Below are 26036 nucleotides of genomic sequence, written 5' to 3'. Positions count from 1 at the left end.
TCCTGAGCCTGGGAACACACACGTGCTTACCTTCACGATCCTGAGTAGTCCCACTGAAACCGGGAGCGGTGGCAGTATGGGGGCCAAGTTGAGCAGGAAGTGGGAAGTACTCCCCGTGGGTAGTAAGTACCAGGATTGAGAGTAGCAGCCCTCTTAGTCTGTATCCGCAAAAAGAAAAGGAGGACTTGTGGCACCTTAGAGACTAACACATTTATTTGTAGCTCAGGAAAGCTAAGGTGCCACAAGGACTCCTTTTCTTTTTTACCAGGATTGACACCAAGCAAGACTGTAAAATCCACCCAAGGACACCCTTTTATTCTTCTCTAAAAGGGGGGGAAGTGAAGTCACTGCAAAAAGCAATTTACGGTTAAAATAGCAATAAGCCGCTACAGGGTATAGGTCAGTAAGGTTTTGGCATGCAGGTTCTGCCGCCTATGAAATGCACCAATAGGCTGTTAATGCACACTGTCATAAGGCTTATTGCTCTTAGAGAATGGCTCATTAATTTTGCCTCTTGCTTTCTTAAAATAACCCAACTTTCTTTAAAGCAGTTTTGTACAAAATATTCTTCCATTTTGAAAAATTGTACATAGTAAATTTGAGAAAACAGGGCAAATATGAAATACTTTTACTCTTTATTTGTTTAATCAGATTGCTACCACTAAGACCAGGTACTTAGAATGGGGACTGCTACTAGTGTCATTAATATTTTACCTAGTGGTAGAAAGCTGTTTTGAAGGCACCAGTTTTGAAGGATTTGTATGAGACACCATACTGCTATCCTCCACAGTTTGTGCACCATGCAACCAAATCCTCTTGTGTGGACATTCCACAGCCCTTGTAGTCTCCCCAGCATCATATCCCAGGTCACAACAAGGTCTATGTTAGTGCAGGCATGCAGTCTCTTACTCCCCGAAAAGAAATAAGTGAACCTTCCTCATTAAGAGCTATTTATTTACATGCTAGAGGCAAGTTGCTATAAGTCAGCACAGACCCATTGAAGTCAGAGGAGCCATGCAGATTTACACAGTTGAGGTGTAACTGCCATTTTCAACGTACTAGGGTTGACCAGACTATCAGATAACTAGATTGAAGGGATTTTTCTCAAACCAAGCATGGAAAGCTTCAGCTCAGAATGAGATTCTTCCAGAAACTTATGAGCCTCTGCACACAGAAGATATATTGGACTCCATTTAGCTTTCATGACCAGCAAGTACTATTAATAATTTTACTAATTTCTTTCTTCAGAAAAAAACCCCACGTGGAACTGAATATAAGGCTGGAAGAATAAAAGCTTAGCAAACTGTCAACTGCTGATAATTCTGTGGAAGATCACAGAACTAGGAAACAAGACTGCACGCTCCTTTTGTCCATGTTTCTGAGATGCCATTTTTCATAAGTTATATGCATGAAGCATTAAACTTGTTTACAAGCCAAACGTAGGAGGGTGAGGTCCAACCCATCTGTTCTACATGCATTTCTGGCAATAATTCTACAAATATATTTGAAAAAAAATTATTGGGAGTGACTGAATTCTTGAATTTTGGTATAAGCATTTTTCATAACAAAACTAGATTTGACATTCATCATTTAACAAATAGAGAAATCTGTTTCTTGCATTTTGATTAATAGATAAATCTGATTTTAAAGGCAAAAGGACCTCACCCATGAAACTCAACATCAAGGCCATTATGTCTGATTGAGCCATAGGATATATTTTAGAAAGATCCAGTTTTGATTTGAAGACTTCAAGTATTGAAGAATCCACTATTTCTCTAGGTAATTTGATCCAATGGTTAATTACTAACACTTAATTTACATCATAGTTCTAATCTGAATTTGTCTAGCATCAGCTTCCAACCATGGCTTTCACTATGAGTTTTTCTGACTAAAGATTATGGATTATCATAAAGTGGCATGTACAATAATATGCCTCTCTGTACACTTTATGATAATATCCATTTACCTAACTAATAGTACCAAGGGCCAATTGTCTTTTAGGATTCTCCAGGCTTCTTTGTACACTGCGTAATGCTAGTTTCTAGGGGTTTGGAATTTTGAAATTTACTTCAATTTGGGGATTTTGTATATATTTTTTTAATTTCTAGACTGGGCCATTTACTTTAATATGACATAAAAAAACCTGCGCATTGTTTAGAATTCAGATGTGTTTTTATTTATGCTGGTTTTAAATGTGATCTGGAAAGACAGCTGTCATTTTCCTGTTTCTCTAACTTTTAATTTGTGATCACACTTACATAAAGTCAGTACACTAGGCAGGGAGCTCTAAGCTAGCCAATAGGAGACGGATGCCAACCAGAGGGAATGTGTGCTAAGCCTCCTCCTTGCATGGAGATAAGCGCCTAAGTCTGAACTGCAGGGAGACACTGATCTCTCTGCGTGTGATCCACAAACTGAGAGAAGATAGGCATTCAGCTGCCTCACTTTCATGCGGGGGAGGGAGGGTAGGATTTAGGTAGATGGCCTTTAAGCATTCCTAACTCCACAAAACAACTGGGGTTGGGAAGGGAGAACCTCCTTTGTAATTGTTAGTCTAGTGGCTAGCATACTCATCCCCACTTCAAGTCCCTCCTTTGCCTGATGAGAAGGAATTTGAAAGGGGACTCCCTTTTCAGGTGAATGCCCTAACCTATAGTCATTCTCTCTCTTTCAGTGGCCCAATTAATATTTAATTATTAAATTAAAGTGGAACAATTGAAGTCTCTCTTCAGGAGAGACTGAAGAAGCCCCACATCAGATAATCCCATGCATGGTTCAGTGGGTAGAGCAATAACCTGAGGTAGCCAATCCCTGTTCAAATCCTTTTTCCCATTCAGTAGGAGAGGGGACTAGAACCAGTGAGTTTTCATATGGTGGGCGAGTACCCTAACCAGTAGGCTGAAGGTTATAAGGGAGGTCTTCGTCTTCCCCCATACAATCCCAGCTGTTTGGATTGAACTCAGCTAAGGGGCCTGATCTGGGTAGCAGCCTCTGAGCATACTTACTGGGTCAGGCACCCACATGTGATTTAGGTGTTTGGGTGCCTATCTTCCCCTGTTAGAGATTCACTTTGGGGCTTAGGCAGGAGATGTGCGCCCAGACCCCTAAAGTGAGGCTGCATTGCACATGCCCAGAATCAAAAATGTAAATGCCAAGTAAATCTAGGTCCCTACAGGGTTAGGCAACAGCTGAGGGGGAGTTTTGTGGATCGAAGTGATGCCTAAAAATGGGAGTTAGTATATTATTATCTGGGTCTAAAATTCTTGACATCACTTTACAAGATTTTCTATGCATGTGGATCATTCTTATATAAAAATGACCAATGGGAAGATCAGGGATGAATTGTGTTCATTGCTGGTGTTAATGAATTTAAACTTATGATTTATAACATTATTGTTTGAATTCTGACTCCTTTCAAACTGAATAAGTCATTGCAAAAGTGGATGGATGAGGGTGTGCTTGGAAATGGTGCCTGTTTCAAACTGGAATAATGAGGGTGGCGGGAAATCAAGTCCACAAGAGTTCAATTTTCAACATTTGCAGAAAGGGAGAAGAGACCTACCTAATTAAATCTTGTCCTGAGGCTGACTAGCAAATTGAGATTATGAAAGTGACCCTGACTGCATCAGACTGACATACAGTAACTGAAGTTGAGAGAACTGTGGCAACACTTTTTTGTTAAGGGAAAATTTATTGAGCTAGAAATTTTCAGCTAGATGAAGATTGTCTTAAGAAGGTTGTTATAAAGGACATTTCCTTCCAGCTGCACAAAGAGCATCTCTTGACTTAACGAACGTTATCACCCATGAAAGAAAATACATATGCTTCTCTCTGATTTACCTTTCTTGTTGTAAAATCAAATCACAACTCTCATCCACAAAGCTATGGAAATACAGCAATTTTCTTTATATTTCTTATCTGATGAATTGGGTCAAATTCATCCCAGGTGTAATTTCAGTAGGAGTTGCACCTGGAAAGTCTCTGGACCATTATGTTGTCACATGAACGTATAGTATTACATAATTCTGTTATTTAACAAAATATTATAAACTATCACATTTCTTTGACTACCATGCATCACCACAATGAGTTGGTAAGCGTCAGTATTTGGTTCTTTCAAAGCTGCTTTGGCACACGGCAGCCGATAGAGAACACAAACCCTTTTTAGGTATATCTGCACAGTCTGCTAAACCATTTGAACAAATCTCTAAAGAATGTATGTGTTTCCTGTTATTTCTTTAGTCCAAATCTGCAGTTCTTATTCAGGCAAACTCCCAATGAAGCTAATTTGTAAGTTAGGACAAAGGTCTTTAGGATTTGGCCCTTGCTCTCTTATTATGCCCTTACCATTAAACTAGCAATAGTATATTTAATGCTAGCTAGGTGAGGTCTCATTTTATGTTGAATACAACAGATTATTACAAAATAGGCATGGTAAGGTGTAAAGGATGATTCATGCAGAGAGTTTACAGAAACACTGAGTAATGAAGAAAATGTATTGTGTATAAAGGCAGGAGGAGGGATAGCAGAACTATTTCCGCCAATGAACTTCTATAATAAATTGACAAATGATTAGACTGAGTAATGGAACTTATTGGTGTCTTAGTTTTGGGTTTCAGTTTCTCACTACCAAAAACAAAAGTGAAAAACTGACAAACGTCTGCCTCCAACCAAACCCACGTACTACCCCAAGTCTCTTTAAATACTCAACAATAGCTCTTTGCTGTTTATTCAATACTTCACAGCACTTCAAAGATGCAGAGTGCTACATGAGTGCTTAGAATTCAATATGTTTGAGCAATATTTAATAGATTAAGGATAAAGGGATGCTATCAAGTTAAAAATTACATAACTATGGATTTCCTTACTTTGCATTATTGACCTCTTAAATTAAAATAGTCTAAGCTTTGTTCTCAGCCTACCCCTACAGGTCCTACCACTCCCACCCTGAAGTCTTTTCTCCATTAACCTTTTCCTGGCTGACATCCAGCATGGGGTTTGTGCAACCCATCACAAAGTAGCAATGTAAGTCTAGCTCACTGTACCTCTTAAAAGGAAGGATTCATATTTTCCTCATAATTTCTTCTTAACCAAATAATGCTAATCAGTCACAGCTTTATAGTTTTTTGTCCCCTAATCCTGATGTCTTTTAGGATTCCCTAGCCTTGCTTTTACTGGTAAATTTTAATATTTTTCTGAGGTAGCTATGACAAATGTAGGGGACCTCACTGGTGAATACTGATCTGTACCTCAAAACATGTATAGGATTCCTGAGATGGCAGATTGGAATGTCAAGGGAGAAAAAACACAGCACACATCCCTACAGACATAAGCCTTTAATGCTGATTGGATAGAAATTCCAAACAATGGGGCAGCCTTCCCAGGGACTCTCTCTCATCGATGGCTGTCTAGGAAAAATGAAGACTTCACACCTAGGTCCTGTAACAAAGATGACTGAGCACTAAAATAATTGAGGCCAGAGAGCACAGGGAAAGTGGAGGGAAAGATGGGATTGAGAATAACTAGCTTCCCTGAAAAGCAAGAGGAGTATGGGGGACACCCTCTGTGGAAGGAAGACAGAAAAGACTGGGTCCTAATTGCTTTTTGGCTTCCTAAAAGAACATACAATGGGCCTGTTCTGTTCCTGTAACTCATGAAGGAAGCCCATCTAACTTATCTTGTAGTGAAGCATAAAACTAAATGAGATGTAACATGCACGTGGGCTGCTTGTTTTGAAATCATTTTCTCTAATGCTTTTTCTGATTTGCTAATAAATATGCTTATTTTAAGAAAAATGTTCATCACTGTATAGCATTAGCCTCAGGCTTCTAAAGGGGAGAGAGGCAGGTGTCCAGTTAAACCTGCACAGAAATAGGGGTCAACACAGAAGGAGTGTTGTGCCCAGATCCTGGTCTAAGAGTGGGAGAACTGAGAAATTCCACACCAAGACAGGAAAGGGAACAAGCCCAAACACCTGAAGGGTGCTCTCAAGAGACCAGAAAGGGGACAGAGGTGCAATTAGCCCTGTAACTGTGACAGTACCTTAATTGGTAGATTTCTGAATTATCCAACATTTGCTTTTCCAAAATCTACATTTTTGTGAACGCATTCCTTACCATGCTGACTTCAAGCAGTTCATGGTCACTGGCTCCAAGCTTTCATATAGTCTCAATCATTTCTTCCCTCTTAGCAAGAAGTAGATCATGGATGTCTTCTTTTCTACTTTCTAGATCATAAAGCTGTTTTCTATATAGTTCTTCAGGAACTTCTGATAAGTGTTTTGCTATATTTGCTATTCAGGTAGCAGGGCAACTAGACTCTTATGTTTTCTTTGGTGGTCCATGATGGCCTGTAGAAGATGAACAGAGTAATTTCTTCTTCGATTGAATATTTTCTCCACCAAATTTTTGGCAAATTATTGCTCACTGGCATTGGAAACAGTGGGCATATACCTCTCACACTCCCTCCTTCCTCTTTAGCAGCTTTTTGGTCTCTTATGAGAGTGCTATTTTTGGAGACATTTTCATAGATTCATAGCCATAGAATTAAGGCCAGAGGGGACCATCAGAGCATAGATTCCAAAGCCAGAAGGGACCCTTAAGATCATCTAGTCTGACCACTTGTCTAACAGACCATAGAGTTTCCCCCAAAAAATCCTAGATTTTATCTTTTTAAATCAAGACTGGATATCTTACTAAAATTGCCACTGATGGAGAATCCACCATAGAAACAGACTAGATAGTGAGGCACACTAGAAGCACCCTGGGACAATAAATTAGGACACGTCACTTTTAAAATATGGAAATTCCTCAAGAGAAACAGGAAGCTGAACGTCTTTTACCAGGGCATTCTTTGAATGGTTTCCTGGTGTATTTGACATGGCTAGAGCAGTTAATGATTTAATACTATATTACTCATGTTTAAAATCCTTTAAAAGGTATATTTAGGTCATTCTTTTAGTCACTGTAGTAATCTTAAAAGACCTTTGCAGTCACCAGTTAATTTGCATAAGGGACCAACTGTTGCTTCTAAGCACTTTGGATTATGATATTGCTAAAGAACATAACTTATATGGGTTCTAGTGTTCTTCCCCTCCTTTTATACTCACTTGACTGGTGATCTATTAGCTTTATGTCTTCACCCCAAATGATGAAAGCAATGTGGTAATATTGGTACCAATGTTGAATACAGAGTTAAATTTGCTGGACCAATGGCCACCCATACTTACCCCAGGTAAATCAGGACTAGCCCCAGTGAAGTCAATAATTATATGTCAGGTTTACTCCAGTGCAAGTGAGAGCAGAATTTTGGAACTGCTTTCTGTTTTGTTAAGATGCTATAATGTGACTCTTCAGTTCCCTTTTTTTTCCTTCAGCGCAGGGAAAACAACATTAAAAATACCTCTCAGCCACACAGTGGGTCCAAGTAGGAATGAGAGACTTTGGTGAGGAGAGGTGGGGAAGCTTGCATAGCTGCTGCTCATAGTGTTCACTTAGATCAGCTAAAATTTACACACTGCTTTGAAAACTTAACCCAGTATGTTTTAATGAAAAGTGAATACTGTGGGGTTGTTTTTTTAAAAAGTGAATTGTGTGCTTAGGAAAGATGACCGTCTCAAAGACTGAAATCCTCCGTTTAGCCAAAGAAAAAAGGAACAATACTGCACCATCATAAACACTGCAGGTATCTCCACATTGTCCCATCTGTCTGTCTCAGTCTTACCTGGAGAAACCACTTTATGGCTGAGAAGTTATTAATCTCTCTGTTCCTTCAGTTATTTGCCTCTTGTTCCCTTCAATTATTTATTGAGCCTGCTACAATTGTGGTGGTAGGTGTTGCAATACAAACATCAGTCCACAAGGAACTAGACTGAAACCAGCTATTAACTTCTTTCAGGAAATAGTCATCTAGTAACAACGGCTTTCAGTCACCACTGACCTGGGTTGGATTTGAACAGGTACCTAGAGACTATCTTTATCTTAGTTTAATGTTCTTAATTTTTTCTCCCTTGGAGGCACTGGATATTCTTTAATACCAAAATTCTGGTTACCTTGGGCACAAATCCAAACTTTTGCATAAAAAGCTCAATTTTAAATAATTCATAAACTTTTATCTACTGGGTTGTTCAAGTTTATAGGGTTTGAGTGCATTTGAGCACTCAAAGAATTGGGGAGGTTGTGGAAAGAGCTTCAGCCACACAGTCTCTCCTCCTTTTATATAGGGTTGCCAACTTTCTAATTGTACAAAACCGAAAACCCTTGCCCCACCCCTTATCTGAGCCCCCGCCCCCACTCACTCCATCTCCCCTCCCTCTGTCACTCGCTCTCCCTCACCCTCACTCATTTTCACTGGGCTGGGGCAGGGGGTTGGGATGTGGGAGGGGGTGAGGGCTCCAGCTAGGGGTGTGGGCTCCAGGTGGCCAGAAATGAGGGGTTCAGGGTGTGGGAGGGTGCTCAAGGCTGAGGCAGGGGGTTGGGGTGCAGGAGAAGGTGAGGGCTCTGGGGCGGAGCCAGGGATGAGGTGTTTGGGGTGCTAGAGGGAGTGAGGGGTGTGCGCTCTGGGAATTAGGGTGTGGGACGGGGTTCCAATCTGGGGCAGGGATTCAGAGTGTGGGAAAGGGTTTGGGATGTGGGCTCCAGCCTGGCAGCACTTACCTCAAGCAGCTCCAGGTTGGTGGTGCAGTGGAGCTAAGCCAGTCTCTCTGCCTGCCCCGGCTCTGTGCGGCTCCCAGAAGTGGCTGCCATGTCCGGCTTCTAGGCACAGGTGGCTCTGCACAGTGCGCGCTGCCTGCGCCTGCAGGCACCTCCCTTGCAGCTCCCATTGGCCACAGTTCCTGGTCAATGGGAGCTGCGGAGCCCGTGTTCGGGCTAAGGACAGGGCACAGCGTGGAGCATCCCTGGTCACCCCTGCGGCCACTTCCGGGAGCCATGCGGAGTCAGGGCAGGCAGGGAGCCTGCCTTACCCCCACTGGGCCACCGACCCAACTTTTAAGGGCCCAGTCAGCAGTACTGATTGGAGCTGCCAGGGTCCCTTTTCGACTGGGCATTCTGGTCGAAAACCAGATGCCTGGCAACCTTACTTTTATATACTCTACTGAAAAAGCTGTTAAAAAAATTATTATAGCTATTTCCAAAGCAAAGCAATCACATTTCAGTGGTAAAATGGACACCACTCACTACTCTACTATCTTCACAAGGGCCCCCTGTCCAAGTCCATTGCCCTGGACTACTTTCTACCACTGTCCCTTCAGTTTGGGATATGGGCCCCATAGTCCAATTCGTTGAGGTGGCTTACCTCCCATAGTGCCCTCTCACAGATCTTGGGTGATGACCTGCCGCAGTCCCAGGCTCCTTTGGGCAGGGCAGCCATTAAGTTTGTTGAGGCTGAACCCCACAATGTTTCTGGGCTTCCGTCACTCAGTTACCTTAGTTGCCGGAGGCTCCTAGGTCTCCTCTGCAGTCTCCCTTGTCTGGGGAGACAGCACTTACTCCCTGGTGGTTGCCTTGGGTGGCAGGCTACTACTCCTTCCTCTCAGGTATTGCAGCAGCACCCTGAACTGAGCCCGGTTCTCTCCTTTTCTCCCCCTTCCAGTCCTGGCATTGGCTGGAGGTATAATGGGGCAGAGCTAGTTGGGCCCAAAGGCTCTCTTTGATCCCTGCTGCGCTGGTGGGCAGTTTCTGTGTCTCATCAGATGTCAATGAGTTACCATGGGTCCAATTCTGCAACATTTTAATTTCAGTTTTGGCTACCTCAGGATTATAGGATGGGATCTTTGGTTGCGTACTCCATAAACCAGTGGTGAGGAACCTGCGGCCCTCAGGCCACACGCAGCCTGTCAGGGTAATCCGCTGGCGAGCCGTGAGACAGTTTGTTTACATTGACCATCCACAGGCATGGCCGCCTGCAGCTCCCAGTGGCCGTGGTTCGCCGTTCCCATCCCCACTGTTCCCAGCATGTCCCTGCGGCCCGCGCCGCTTCTCACAGCTCCCATTGGCAAGGAACAGCGAACCGCAGCCGTGCCTGTGGACGGTCAATGTAAACAAATTGTCTCGCAGCCCACCAGTGGATTACCCTAACGGGCCACATGTTGCCCAGCACTGGTCTAGATGTTGTACCACTTCAGGGATGTGTGCCGTCTAACTTTAAGTTACTGCTTTAAACAGTTCCATGGTCACATAAATATGCTTGGCTGTTTATACAACGTGATGCTGCTAAAGCAGTACATTCAGAGAAGAAGAGTTGCTGAGGTAACTAATCCTTCTTTTGGTTTTATATATCAGGAGCATAAAGCAATGAACTGGGAATGTGACAATGCAAGAGACTTGGGCAGTTAATAGATCCATGTGTGGGGAGAAATACCTGAGACAAATTGCAAGTGGTAGGAATCAGATGACAGCTGACAGAAGTGACAGGTGACAACTCAAACACACTAGAAGTAATTCCGGAGGAAAGTTTCTCTGCAAATAGAAATTAAAAAAAAAAAGTTGATTCTGAAAGCTACACTCTGACTCAGAAATGATTTCAGCACCACTGCTCTTACCTTATTAAAAATGCAAACTGGCTGTAAATATTTTAAAAAGAAAGATGTAGGGAGAGACAGGTCAGAGAAGAGTGAAGTGTCATTTCAATTTATCACTTAGGAGACTTTTGGGTGGGAAGATTGATGTCAGGGGCAAATGGATGGACTCTCAGCTGCTGCCATTCAAGAGTTTCTACATGTATTTTATCTTTTTCCTCTCTCAAATGTTGTAAATGAATTTCAACCTTGATAACAAGTCCTTGGAGGTTAGTGAGGTCTTGTTCTTTGATCTGCTTCTTGTAAAGAAGTGTGACCAAAAAGAATCAAGCTTCAAATGAACAAGCCCTATTTTTAATTCTCAGCCATTATGAAGAATTTAAGAGGATAAAATTAATGATGCTAGTTGGCACTGCTTCCTAAATAGTACTGGATACTGAAGGCAGCAGGTAAACAATCACAGGGCTGTGTATGCTGCTGACACTTAGTTTTGAGCTATTTTGATAAAGTATATGCCAAATTTTGAATCTTACAGCAAGCCATGCTAGCTGGATTCTCTCTTCTTGTAATCAAGGGTTACTGAAAAAGCAAGTGGCTATTTAGTAATCAGAATTAAGGTGTTTCTGCCCCAGCCTTACATCAGAGGAAGTGTCAAACTGTTGATGAAAATCAATACAAAATGACGGTGTTCAAAGTTATAGTTGCTGCAGCGCAGAGTTTCTCAACAACTGGACCGTGACTGGTGCTGGTCCCCGTGATCTCCCTGACACAGTTTAGGAAGGCAGCAAGCCAGTCCCTGGTATCAAAAAGGTTGAGAAACAACGCATAGGATATAGGAAGTCACTAGTATCCTTTTAACTAGGATATGAATCTTCTAATGGCCCTATGTTTCAGAAACCACCAGAATCATACCTAATCAGCAGTGAATACGTGTAGCTAGGCCTTGGCTGTTTTGTATGTTTAACGAACATGGTCATTTGAATCCCACCATACTCCCAGGATCCTGCTTGCTGTGCAAGGGGTGGGGAAGAGGGGTGCTAATGTCAGAGAGTGTCCCCTCCCCCCCTTCTTTACCTCATCTCCACAGATCAGGGCTGGGGGAAGACATGACAACTCTCAGGACAGGGGGAGCTTGCTAGCAGCAGCTGCTGTCTCAACTTGCTGATCTACTTAAAAAGGCAGTGTACTTAGAGTGGGGTCAGCATACTTAAAGGAGCAATGCACATCTCTCTCTCTCACACACACACACACACACGTGTGAGTGTGTGCCATGCTGTCTCTCCTCCCTCCGTGCTGCCTTGTAGAGTACACACACACATTGTTTTTGCCAGACAAAAGATTATTTCCCTGGAACCCTACCCCTCCCATTTAATTAATTCTTATGGGGAAATTGGATTCACTTAACATCATTTTGCTTAAAGTAGCATTTTTCAGGAACATAACTACAATGTTAAGCGAGGAGTTACTGTACAATATTGAGTTGTAATAGCTAATTTAGAACCTCAGCAAGATCTTGGAGCCACAGTGCATACTTCTCTGAAAACATCCACTCATTGCACAGCCATGGTCAACATAGCATTAGCCTTTTTAGGAACTATTAGGAAAGGGATAGAACACAAGACAGAAAATATCATTCCACTATATAAATCCATAGTCCACCCACACCTTAAAGGCTGTGTCCAAATGTGGTTTCCCCATCTCAAAAAGGATACAGGGGGTCCTTGGTATACATCTCCCCCTTATCTGTTGTTTCAGATATCCGTCGCTCATCAATAGGGGAACATGTTCTGATTTATGTTGGTCCTGATCCACATATCCATTGTTTGCATGGATCGGGACTGACGTGAATTGGAACACATTCCCCTATTGTACAGTATTGTATTTGCATCCGCCGGCCACTTTTAAGGTTTATTACCCACAGAGGACGTTCTCCATGCTGATTAAGGAGACAGCAGGTGAAGGAAAGCCCAGTGTAAAAGGAGTTTTGGAAGTCCTACAACATCTTGAATGGCATGGAAAACATTGATGCATTGTGGGAAGAGGTCACTTTGCAAACGTATGAACAACATTTGGCACTGTGCATGGCCAGATGCTGTGCACAGCTTTGTGGGATTTGATACCATTCCTGCTCTCAAGCAAGAAATTGTCAAGTTGGTGAAAGATGTTGGCTTTGAGGCAGTGTAGGAGGATGTATAAGAGTTGTTGGAGTCTCATGCTGAGCAACTGACAAATGAGGAACTGATTGAGCTGAGCTGGACCAACAACGGATATCCAAAGAAAGCAAGGATGACGATGACGACCTACAGCAGGAAGCCAGGAGTCTGATGACAAAGAATCTCTCCCGTTTCTTTGGATTGCTGGATGAGATGTTGGAAATCATACAGAGTGGTGATCCTTTTCGTGAACGGTCTACCAAAGTCTCCAGGGCTCTTAATGATGCAGTGGCTTGCTACAGGGAGATCTATCATTCAAAAATTCATACAGGATAGCAGACGTGGATAAAATCCTTTAAGTCTTCTGCAACCAAAAAGCCAGCCATGGAAAAGCCAGCCACTACCCCTACCTAAGTTTAGCATAATTGATACTGTTTTATGCTGTACTACTGTACTGTATTTACTGTCTTAAAATGCTCTAGTGCTTGAACAGTGTTAGTAGGGTTCTACATTATGTTATTCAATGTTTTATGTATAAAATGTGTACAGTATAACCTGTCATTGTAAAAAGGTACTGTTTAGGTGAAAAGAGCATTGTCATAGGCAAGTGTGGTAAAGTTATGAACGCATTCCCCCTTATTCCATTATTTCTTATGGGGAAAAATTCTCCAGTATGTGTCATTTCAGTATCCCTCGCCCTTTTCAAGAATGCAACCCCAATGTATACAGGGGACCCCCTGCATAGCAGAACTGGAAAAGGTTCAGAGAAGGGCAACAAAGATGATCACAAGTATGGAATAGCTTCCATATGAAGAGACTAAAAAAATAGGGCTGTTTGGCTTAGAAAAGAGATGACTAGGTAGGAGTATGCTAGAAGTCTATATAATCATAAATGGTGTAGAAAAAAGTATTATTTATCCTTTCACAACAATACAAAAACCAGGAGTCACCCAGTGAAATTAATAGGCAACAGGTTTCATGCAAACAGAGAGGAAGTACTTTTTCACACAGCGTACACAACTATTATGGAATTCATTGCAATGGGATGTTGCGATAGCCATTGATGCAACTCTCCTCCTCAAACTCATCCAGTTATTTTTTTTTAAACCTATTTATATTTTTGGCTATTAGCCCAGATGGTCAGGGACACAACCTCATGCTCAGGGTGACCCTAAACCTCAGACTACCAGAAGCTGGGAGTGGAAGACAGGGATGGATCACTCCCTAATTGCCCTGTTCTATATACTCCCCCTGAAGCTCTGGTATGTCAGACAGGATAGTGGGCAAGATGGACCATGGTCTGACCCAATATGGCAGGTCTTATGTATAGTAAAAATGGGCCCATTTACTACTAGCCCTAATACCTTCTTTTCCATCTCCCCCTTTCCCCCCAACCCACCTTCCTTCCTCTCTGGTATAGATATAAGCCTGCTTTCTTACTCTGTGCTGTTCTTCAATCTAAAACTTCTTCACATTGGTCTCAACTCAGCAATGGGATTCAGATGGGAAGGCCCTTGGGTCCCCAGAGTCCCAGTGAACTCAAGGATTCTGTTTGCATGGATCCATTTGCAGGATTGGGGCCGCTGAGTGCTATAAGATTGTGGAATTGTCTCACAAGGAAAGTAGTGAAAGCTTCACCAATTGGGACTTTCAAGGTATTTAATGTGAGGTTAGACTAGACAATGTACTGTAAAGAACAATCCTGCCTGTGCCGGGAAATGCACCAGATGACCTAATAAAGGTCTCTTCTATATCTAACTGCCGTGATAACATCACTGATTCAGGCAGTTCTGGGCCAAGAATCTTTACTTGCTATCCGTCAGTTTAGTTGTCAGAGTGGTATCCTTTCCAAGTCTGAGCAGACAGGATAATTCTTCATTCTTGTTGATGGCAGCAGCCATAAATAGCAGCAGACATTAATCACCACCCATTTGGTGAATGACTGCAGAAAAGCACCATTAAATGGAAAGAGAATGAACATGAGATGACTGCTCACCTTTAAAGTTTCATTTTATCCCAAAGGGTGGCCTGGAAAGGAAAAGAAATTTGCTTTGTGCCTTATTTTGTTTCTCTATGATACAGAAAGAAGGCCTAAATATGTCTACTTATTTTTTACATTAGAAACCCAGGTCCTATCTTGAAGACTATGGTGACTAGAGAAGAAGTAAAATGATGATATATGAGCCGCATATGAAAGTTGGGCAATAGAGAGGAACAAATTTTTAGTTAGACTTTAAAACTGTGGGTTTTATTTGTTTTTATTAGCAGGTACAAAAGGGTCAGAAAGAAAGGGACAATCTGGGGAAAGAGTAGAGGTACTACAGAATATAAAATATTGCTTACATCTCTGTTACAACACAAGGAGAGCGTATTTAGACAAGCTTTCGCTGGAGTACAGACCAGATATGCTAGGCATATATCTTGTTATAATCTGATTCTTTCTTCTCTAAAGAACTTTCAGTCCTACCTGCACCTTTAAATATCCCTTCAAGAATTCTGTGTTAATAGTATTCTCTTTAGATCTTCTGAATATAAAATCCTGAGGTGGAGCTAAATGTGTTTGATATTAAAAAAAGCAAAGAATATATTGCCTGGAAAGGGCATGTGTGAGAAATGAATTCTGTTATCCCATAGAAGATTGACAGTGATCCAATTTTGACCTGTCTCAGTATAAACAAATTGCTGCTAAACTAAATCTGCAATTCCAAAACTAAATTGTATGATTTATTGCATTGTATGTTACAATCGCATCATCGGTGCTTCCAATGCTAATGACTCTTCTTATGCTTATTGTTGTTAGCCTTGTGTAGCCAGAAATATAAACCTGACATTTGACGTTTTGCTACAAGCCAACTCAATTTAATTTTGTAATTCAGGACAAAATAGTTTAGTGCTTCAGCTCTACCTTTCAACAAAATGCAACTTCAAAATTTGGATGAAATTACTTGCAATCCTGAATTTATTAAATTCCAGCAAGATTAATTATACTAGATACTTTTTCCAAAGAGCATTTGGCTCTAATATTATCGGTGTATACCAGATACAGCAATTGTTGTGGGAAGCTCCTTTGTTCCAATCATAATTTACCCTTCTCAAGTTAGGATATGAACTTGGTTTAATAAACCCTATTAAAAGTCACAGCTGGATGAACTATTGTGATTGAATCTGAGCTGGATCACCAGTTTGTACTAGGAGAACAAACTTTTTCGAAAGTCTGTCAAGGGTTTGTCTATAGCCATCACAAGTGACATGCCTTGCTCTGAAGACAGACTTGATAGACAAAGGGTGAAAGCAGCAAAAAGAAGTGAAGTGGCTTGTCCAAAGTCACACAACAGGTCAAAAACAGAGCCAGGAGGAGAATCCAGGTTTCCACTGCAACAGGTTGCCTCAACAACAAAGTGAAACATCTCAAGTTGATTCCCTTTGGTACTATTAAAGCCTCAAAATTATGTAAAAACTGACTTCTAGAAATAAAGGGTGTTTCCTCTGAACCCTTCTTGTGGGCTTGAAAAGTTTCTTCAAAATTAGGTACTTACATATATTTCATATTTAGGCATCAAAATACAAAATCAGTGATAGCTGTGGGTGCTCAGCACCTTTGAAGAAAGTCAGGCCTTCTTGGGCAGAATTCAACCCCGAACTTCCTCCAGGCAGTGCCATCCAGCACTAAGCTGTGTCTATCTGGCACAACTAATTCACACAGTACAAGATTTTTTTTCACATGCCAAAACCCTACGAAACAATTATTCCTTTGGAAGGAAGCACCCTGTGTTTGGTGTGCCTTTCCTGTTTCTATTTCCTGATCCAGATTCCTCTGCTTTAGAAGGCAGCCATTAGGAAATGCTCTGCCTCATGCTTTGTCTGCTGCTCAGTCACCTCAAGATACAACATGACCTGAGAAGCGAGACTGGGACCAGGGTGGTGGTTGACATGCCTGTTCTCCCACCTTCCCCCAGTACCTAGTTTTGGGCTCCTAGCAGTAGGCAGGAGACTAGTAACAATCAGCCACAAAGCATGCTTTTAACTGCTGTTCTCTTGTTATTGGATATAGTAGGACATTGTGTCCTCTTCTAACGTAGGGCCCAGAGCCCAAATTAATCCTCTTATGGGGAGGAAAAAGAAGAACCGAGAGGGAATTTGCCTCTGTCGTTAACCCTGTGAATTTCACAAATGTAAATCAATAGCTGTTACATTAATGGAAATCTCTCATACCCAGACGCTAGAGTCGGAGATTACAAAAAGGACTGATATCAGGGTGTTATCCATATCATTGTCCATTCAGAACTTTTCATTTCTTGTTCCGTAAGAACAGTGAACAGCAACAAAAATAAAAGAACTACTGTCTAGTTTCACATGAGAATGATTTAATGTCAAATAATGATTATGGAGAAGTTAGAAGTGACTCACTCTGCACTCCTGGGGAGTTTGCACTTATGTTCAGCATAACAACTTTTCCCTGACATCAAGATCTTTCAGGCTTGAGCACTATATTAAATAATCGTAAAGATGATGTTAGGAAAATAATACAGTGTGTGGTTTTTAAGTATAAATTGGATTATGCCAAGCTGCTTTAAATAAAATTGTAGTCATGCAGCATTTCTATTACAAACTGAGTGGAGAAAGCCATGTGATGCTGTTGGTGTATGAAAACAAATGATGGCACTCAGACCTATTTTAGCTCCTTTGAATAAACTCAATTCCTTTGAAAAAGTAAAATTACTTTAACTGGATTCAGTTTTACTGTAAAAATATATAATGTGTTTTTAGACTATAAATATATTCAACACAGAGGCCCCTGGAGAAAGTCTGGCAACGATATTGACTTCCTCCACTTTAAGTTCATTCTCTTGTCTCTCAACTCTGACCTTTCTTTCTAAGGGGCTTTAATTCTCCTCCCTTATCAACTGATGCTCTCAGTCCCCATCAACTCTGCTTTATCAGTTCCCTTCTTATGCTGCTGCTTCCTAGCCGCTACCTTCACCTTCTCCTCCTTGCCCTCTGCCCAGGAACTTATTCAGAAACAAAAGTGATAGCCAAACTTCCTTTTTCTCTCTTTCCTCTCCCCCCTTCATTCTTGTTTGACTCTGGAGGCCTCTGTGAGACTATTTAATCTATCCTTTTTCCACACATCTATCCTGTCTCCTGCCTTTCCTAGCCCCCTTACAAGTTATCCCTCTTTTTTCTCATATTTGATGGCCTCCCTCATTCCCTTTACCTTCAAGCATGGTTCTTTCCTCTGATCTTGCACAGTAGAGTAGCTCAGCCCTGGTCTACACTAGGACTTTAGGTCGAATTTAGCAGCGTTAAATCGATGTAAACCTGCACCCGTCCACACAATGAAGCCCTTTATTTCGACTTAAAGGGCTCTTAAAATCGATTTCCTTACTCCACCCCTGACAAGCGGATTAGCGCTTAAATCGGCCTTGCCAGGTCGAATTTGGGGTACCGTGGACACAATTAGACGGTATTGGCCTCCGGGAGCTATCCCAGAGTGCTCCATTGTGACCACTCTGGACAGCGCTCTCAACTCAGATGCAGTGGGAATATTGGTTTCGCTGAGGTCTAAGCGAGTCAGTAAACTGCGCCAGCGCGCCTTTAAACGTCCAAATGCACATTCTACCACCATTCTGCACTTGCTCAGCCTGTAGTTGAACAGCTCCTGACTACTGTCCAGGCTGCCTGTGTACGGCTTCATGAGCCATGGCATTAAGGGGTAGGCTGGGTCCCCAAGGATACATATAGGCATTTCAACATCCCCAAGAGTTATTTTCTGGTCTGGGAATAAAGACCCTTCCTGCAGCTTTTGAAACAGACCAGAGTTCCTGAAGATGCGAGCGTCATGTACCTTTCCCGGCCATCCCACGTTGATGTCGGTGAAACGTCCCTTGTGATCCACCAGAGCTTGCAGCACTATTGAAAAGTACCCCTTGTGGTTTATGTACTCGGCGGCTTGGTGCTCCGGTGCCAAGATAGGGATATGGGTTCCGTCTATGGCCCCACCACAGTTAGGGAATCCCATTGCAGCAAAGCCATCCACTATGACCTGCACATTTCCCAGGGTCACTACCCTTGATATCAGCAGATCTTTGATTTGTGGGCTACTTGCATCACAGCAGCCCCCACAGTAGATTTGCCCACTCCAAATTGATTCCCAACTGACCGGTAGCTGTCTGGCGTTGCAAGCTTCCACAGGGCTATCGCCACTCGCTTCTCAACTGTGAGGGCTGCTCTCATCTTGGTATTCATGCACCTCAGGGCAGGGGAAAGCAAGTCAAAGTTCCATGAAAGTGCCCTTACGCATGCGAAAGTTTCGCAGCCACTGGGAATCGTCCCAGACCTGCAACACTATGGGGTCCCACCAGTCTGTGCTTGTTTCCCGAGCCCAGAATCGGCGTTCCACAGCATGAACCTGCCCCATTAGCACCATGATGCATGCATTGGCAGGACCCATGCTTTCAGAGAAATCTGTGTCCATGTCCTGATCACTCACGTGACCGCGCTGACGTTGCTTCCTCGCCCGGTATCGCTTTGCCAGGTTCTGGTGCTGCATATACTGCTGGATAATGCGTGTGGTGTTTAATGTGCTCCTAATTGCCAAAGTGAGCTGAGCGGCCTCCATGCTTGCCTTGGTATGGCGTCCGCACAGAAAAAAGGCGCGGAATGATTGCTGTTGCTCTGATGGAGGGAGGGGCGACTGACAACATGGCTTTCAGGGTTGGCTTCAGGGAGCTAAAATCAACAAAGGGGGTGTCTTTACATCAATGAGTATTTCAGGCAGGACTTCACGGAGGGTTCCAATAAGAAATGGTGCACCTAAGTTATTGTCCTTATTGGAACAAGAAGGTTAGCCTGGCCTCTGATTGATACATGGCTAGATTTACCTCGCTGCACCTTCTCTGTAAGTGACTGCAGTGTGACCTAGAAGGAATGAGTCCCCTAGACAGGGGAGGAGGCAAATGAGTACAAAACAAATCTGGTCTATTTCTTGTTTTGATCCACTCCATCTATCTTTTACATCTTTGGCTAGCAGCAGACGGTGCAGAAGGACTGCATGCCATCCTCATCTCTTGCCTGCCCGGCAGAAGATGGTACAGTACGACTGCTAGCAATCCGTATCGCCTGCCTGCTCACCATAAGACGGTTCAATAGAACTGACTGCAGGACTAAAGAGAATGACCTGGTCAAGTCACTCCAAATTTAGTCCCTGCGCCCACGTCTGTCCAGGCGCCCCCAGCCAACGTGGCCAGGAGCACCTCGGACATGACGATGACTGCTACCAGTCGTACTGTACCGTCTGCTGCCACAAGGCAAGGGGTTGCTGCTACTGTGTAGCAAAGCCGTAACGCGTCTGCCAGCACCCAGAAGACATAGGGTGAGAGTTATCTGAGCGGGCTCCATGCTTGCCGTGGTATGGCGTCTGCAATGGTAACTCAGGAAAAAAGGCGCGAAATGATTGTCTGCCCTTGCTTTCACGGAGGGAGGGAGGGAACGGAGGCCTGACAATATGTACCCAGAACCACCCGCGACAATGTTTTAGTCCCATCAGGCATTGGGATCTCAACCCAGAATTCCAATGGGCAGCGGAGACTGTGGGAACTGTGGGATAGCTATCCACAGTGCAACGCTCCGGAAGTCGACTCTAGCCTCGGTACTGTGGAAGCACTCCGCCGAGTTAATGCACTTAATGCACTTAGAGCATTTTCTGTGGGGACACACACACTCGAATATATAAAACCAATTTCTAAAAAACTGACTTCTATAAATTCGACCTTATTCCGTAGTGTAGACATACCCTCAGTCTAGTTACTATCATTCTTGTCATCCAGAGAGGTAAAGTTTGAGATTACTATTTTATAATCGTCCCCACCCTTCTCTCTCCCAAGGCTAACCAATACTTTATTTTAAGAAGATTTTGGGTCCCTGTATTCACCATTGGTCATAAGCTCCTGAAGGGAAGAACAATAGGTACTGTACCCAGCTGCACCTGCTGCAAATGATACAAAGGGTGCTGTAACCAGGGCCAGTCTAAGAGTTGGAGAACCACAGAATTCTACTCCAGGTGAGTGAATCTCTTCAGACTCTTCACTGGACTCCCCTTCTGGCCAGGCACTACATAGCAGTTGTCTTTCAGTCTGGTGCCTCCCATTGACAGTCAGTCACTCTGTTGCTGCAGTGGTCTCTCTTCCCATAACTCATCCCTCCAGCCAGATTACAATTTAGTTCACCCTCCCTCTAGAACAGGGGTGGGCAAACTTTTTGGCTTGAGGGCCACATCTGCGTATGGAAATTGTATGGAGGGCCATGAATGCTCATGAAATTGAGGGTTGGGGTGCAGGAGGGTGTGAGGGCTCTGGGGATGAGGAGTTGGGGGTGCAGGAGGGTGCTCTGGGGTGGGAATGAGTGGTTTGGAGGGCTGAGGTAGGGGGTTGGGGCATGGGAGGGGCAGCCTCCTGCGGCGCTTACCTCAAGCAGCTCCCAGAAACAGCGGCATGTCCCCCCTCCGACTCCTATGCAGAGGCGCAGCTAGGCAGCTTTGCACACTGCCCTGGTTCAGGCGCAGCCCCTGAAGCTCCCATTGGCTGCAGTTCCTGGCCAGTGGGAGCTGAGGGGGTGGAGCTTGGGGTGGGGGCAGCGTATGGAGCTCCCTGGTTGCCCCTACGCATAGGAACCGGAGGGGGGACGTGCCGCTGCTGCCGGGAGTCGTGTGGAGTGGGGCAAGACCCCGACCCTACTCCCTGGCTGGAGTGCTGGAGCAGGGCAAGCCCCATACCCCACTTCCTGGCAGGAGCTCAAGGGCCGGATTAAAACATTTGGAGGGACAGATGTGGCCCCCGGGCTGTAGTTTGCCCACCTCTGCTCTAGAAGTGCAAATCTTGCCCTTCTTTCAGGATGCACCACCAAAACTTACTCTACCCCAGTGGCTGTTTTATTACTCTCCAACTGCTTGTCAGGCTAGGATCCCAGGGATTATTCTACCCCCGTCTTCCTCCTCACCTCTTCTCTATTCCCAGAGAGTGACTACAGACTCTCCCCCCTCTGGCAGTCCTGTCTGCTCTCAATTTCTAGCTTCATGGTTACCACCCAGCCCCGGCTCATCTGGGTTTTATCATCAGGTCAGCCTGGCTTTTTCTGTCACAGGTGCCATCAGATATGTTATTTGGTCTCTTAGGCCCACATTAACCCATTCAGGGCCCCTGTGGGGTATACACAACATCACACAGATGTAAAGGCATGACATCTCGCTCATCTGGAGGTGCACTCAGGTGCAGCCAGCCCTGCAACCATAACATGTGTCTCAAGAATTTGTAAACTAGAACCAACGGTGTCAGCAATTTGACTGTATGAATCTCTACTTCTAGGAGTCCACAGGAGTGAGTATTAGCTGCTAAAATCATGCTAGCTTTAAAAGAGCGTGCATGTCAGGGGGAGGGGCAGGGGAGGAGAGCGAGGCAGTGAATTATAACTTATGTTTATATATAGTTGTGATATTTTTTTTTTAAAACAGCCTTTTGTTACTGAACATCAGCTACATTAAGTTTTGTGAAACTATTGAAGTTTTATGTGCCCCTCAGCTGTAAATCTCAGAAAAATCAGAAACCATTAGAGTCCTACTCAGCTGCTAACACAGGGATCAGCAACCTTTGGCACACAGGCCATCAGGGAAATCCCATCAGGGCTGTGGGAAGTGGTGCTGGCCGTGGGATGTGCTGGCTGCTGCTTCCCACAGACCCCATTGGCCTGGAATGGCAAGCTGCTGCCAGTGGGAGCCGAGACCGGCTGAACCTGTGGATGCTGCAGGAAAACAAACTGTCCCGGCCTGCCACTGGCTGTCTCTGATGGGCCATGTGCCAAAGGCTGCCGATACCTCCTCTAATTGCTAGGAGGCAGGGTTTCTCTCTTTGGCACTATTATCCTCAGTTACTCTTCCTTTCCTCCACTGGTTGCACACCCTCACTCTTCCTCACCCCCTTTGAATAAAGCTATCGTTCAGGGATACCTAACGCAAACAATAGTTTGTAACAGCTAATGAAGTGCAAAAGTAAAGCTCAGTGATTAACATCACAGAGCCTAGCTTCTAGAACTGTTGCCTTCCCGACCTCTTTTGCCTTGGGGGCATGACCATGTTTGAATGGGAGAAGTAGCATAGACTGTTGTTCAGCATCTCAAAAAGTTATTGATTTCTCACTGCTGAAATAAGCACATTTGTGGTACCACCAATCAGCACATCTTTCAGGACATCACATGGAGCCCCATTCCCCTGCCCATAAATGAAGCTAGCCCTCAATTTAAAATCTGCCCTGATGCTGGCTGGCATCATTCTGTTGACCCATTAGAGAGCAAAAATAGCTGGTGACCCATGGAGTACAGTTGAGCAGAATTCTCTACTGGTAGAATCCTTGATTACTGTGTGTGACACTCTGTACCTCAAAGTAGCACCCTGGAACCCCCCTATTCACCATTGTCATATAAATTAGGATATGTTTTGTACAAAGTATACCTTCTGAGGTGTCATTTTAAAAGTCTTGATTTGATTAACATAAATATCCTGTTGGACTGTATGTGCTATCATTGTATGTGGAATTATGGAGTATTGCTGTGTGTGCGTTACTGAAATATGTTGTGAGGTTAGGAACACCCACAACCAGCCTTTCAGTTACAACAAAGGAGTAGCTATTGATAGCCAGAGGGTTCTTAATGACTCATTAGCACACAATCCACTATCCCAGAGACTTCTTGGAGAAAGTATGTACGCCATAGGGGTGGACTAACACACATCACAGTAAGGATCTTTCTACCAGCTCGAAGAAGATATAAAAGATTATTTTCCCTATTCCAACATGATGCAAATGGTGTAGGAGCCACTATGGCGGTCAAGTGTCACCTCAGGCTCTCACAATACAGGACAGGTCTCTGTGGGCCAGATCCACAGTCTGAGGTTGATTTGCACTAGTGGAGCAGTGCAAAGTGGCTAGGCTACAGCTCAGGCCTTCATCAGGCCTATAGAATTGGTGACGAAAAGCTGAGTATAGACTGATGGGTCATGATGTTTATGAACTGTCTCTGAAATGAAAGTGTGTCTACATATTTATGCAGGGTAACTTTTTCCAAAAGGACCTAAGTGACAAAAGCCTAAGTTCCATTTTCCGATACCAATGCGTGCTAACTGTTGGTGAATGCTGACTTTTTAATATTGACTGCTATATAGAAAGCCTCCCAGTGACTTCAATGAGAACTAGATTAAAGCCCTGGTTTGGAGACGAGAGACTAGACTCTCTCACATACTATGCAATTATAATCTGAATAATAGTCAACAATCTTCCTTTTTTTCCTTTGTGCAGTTTTTCACTTTGTAGATGCCTTTGCAGGCTTTTATCTATTCTAAGAGTCCCACAGGATGAGAACATTCATGCTAATTCTGTAAATGGCTGGATAGTAGTTTCAGGAGACTGTTTGAGAAGCACTTTCAGCCTCTGGCTAAAATGGGAAGTACAATTATACAAAAGGAAGGGGAATTAGACTAAGAACAAGGATAAAAAGAATAATCTGAGAGAGAAAACAAAGAAACATCACTTGGATCTCTGCAGCCTTAGCCTATTACATTTTATCCTATATATGGAAATGAAACTCCAACTTAGATATCCTCATCAGCTGAAAAGCATGGAAGAGGCCTGGATGCTGGTAGCTACAAATAAGCTTTTTTAGTGAAAGAAAGGAGAGCACAAGCAGGACCTCACAACACAATTATTACTTGAATCATAGTTCCTCTTTCTAAGGGTTACATAAAGCCAGGAGACAGATGTCCTCTCTAGCTGCATCTTGATTTTAGTAAGGCTTTGACCCAGCTCCACAGGACACTTTCATAAGCAAACTAGGGAAATGTGTTCTAGATGAAGGTGGGTGCACAGCTGGTTGCATGACTGTACTCAAAGAGTAGTTATCAGTGGGTCATGGGCAAACTGGGAGGGCATATTTGGTAAGGGGAGGGGTCTTGCAGGCAGCTGTCCTAGGTCCAGTACTATTCAAAGTTTTTATTAATGACTTGGATAATGGAGTGGAGAGTATGCTTATAAAATCTGCATATGACACCAAGCGGCCGGGGGGTGGGTTGGAGGATAGGTTTAGAATTCAAAATGACCTTGATAAATTGGAGAATTGGTCTGAAATCAACAAGATAAAATTACATAAGACAAGTGCAAAGTACTACACTTAGGAAAGAAAAATCAAATGCACAAATTCAAAGCAGGGAATAACTGGCTCGGTGGCAGTACTGCTGAAAAGGATGTGGAGGTTATAGGGGATCACAAAATTGCATATGAGTCAACAATATGATGCAGTTGCAAAAAAGGCTAAACTCCTTCTGGGGTGTATTAACAGGAATGTTGTATGTAAGATATGGAAAGTAACTGTCCCACTCTAGTAGGCACTGGTGAGGTCTCATCTGGAGTACTGTGTCCAGTTTTGGGCACCACACTTTAGGAAAAATGTGGACAAATTGGAGAGAGACCAGAGGAGAGAAAGGTTTAAAAAAAAATTAAAGACTAACTTGGCATGTTTAGTCTTGAGGAGGGACTTGATAACAGTCTTCAAATACATTAAGGACTGCTATAAAGAGGACAGTGATCAATTGTGTTTCATGTCTCTTGAGGTAGGACAAAAAAAATAATGGCTTAATCTACAGCAAGGTAGATTTAGGTTAGATATTGGGAAAAACTTTCTAACTCCAAGGATAATTAAGCACTGGAATAGACTCCCAAGGGAAGTTGAGCAATCCCCAGTCACTGTATGTTCATAAGAATAAGTTAGAGTTAGACAAACACTTGTCAGGGCTGGTCTAGGTATACCTAGTCTGCCTCAGCACAGAGTGGATGGAGTAGATGACATCTTGAAGTTTCTTCTTGTCCTACGTTTCTATGATGCTATCTTTCCAGGTTTTTATGAAGTATTTGAACGGATCCTTTTAAGTTACTGTAGGATGTTGCATTTTGCCTCATGTATTCCTATTGAATATTATTTCCTATAAAAAAGGCATTTGTGTATTTATCATTCATAAGAATTTCATTTTTTTCTATGTGTATTTGTCAATTTCCAGTGGATATGTATGAATTGTAGTGCCTTTTTTGATCCATGCATCTAATCAAAGTTTTGGGCCCCGTGGTTGTTCTAGCTGCAAGTAAAAATTGATGGACTCTGGTATTTTCTTTGATGCAACCTTATTTACAAGGAATATACAAAATCCTTTTTCTCTGAATGCAGAAAGAATCAAGAACAAAAAAGTAGTTAGTTTCTTTAAAAAAATCTTACAGTCCCCAAACTGCTTTAGCTAAACCCAAAAGCTCTCTTTTTCCAGGATCATGCTGTGCTTACAG

General features: G+C 43.2%; 1 protein-coding gene across 1 annotated transcript in view; it reads right to left on the bottom strand.

Moving 5' to 3' along the window:
• The window catches only part of MBNL2 (muscleblind like splicing regulator 2), a 363485-nt gene that overhangs the window by 176236 nt on the left and 161213 nt on the right, over positions 1-26036 (bottom strand). The gene's annotated exons all lie outside the window — the stretch shown is intronic.

Source organism: Lepidochelys olivacea, assembly GCF_965140295.1.
Source record: "Lepidochelys olivacea isolate rLepOli2 genome assembly, chromosome: 1".
Lineage (NCBI taxonomy): Eukaryota > Metazoa > Chordata > Testudines > Cheloniidae > Lepidochelys > Lepidochelys olivacea.
This window is presented reverse-complemented; position numbering and strand designations above follow the sequence as displayed.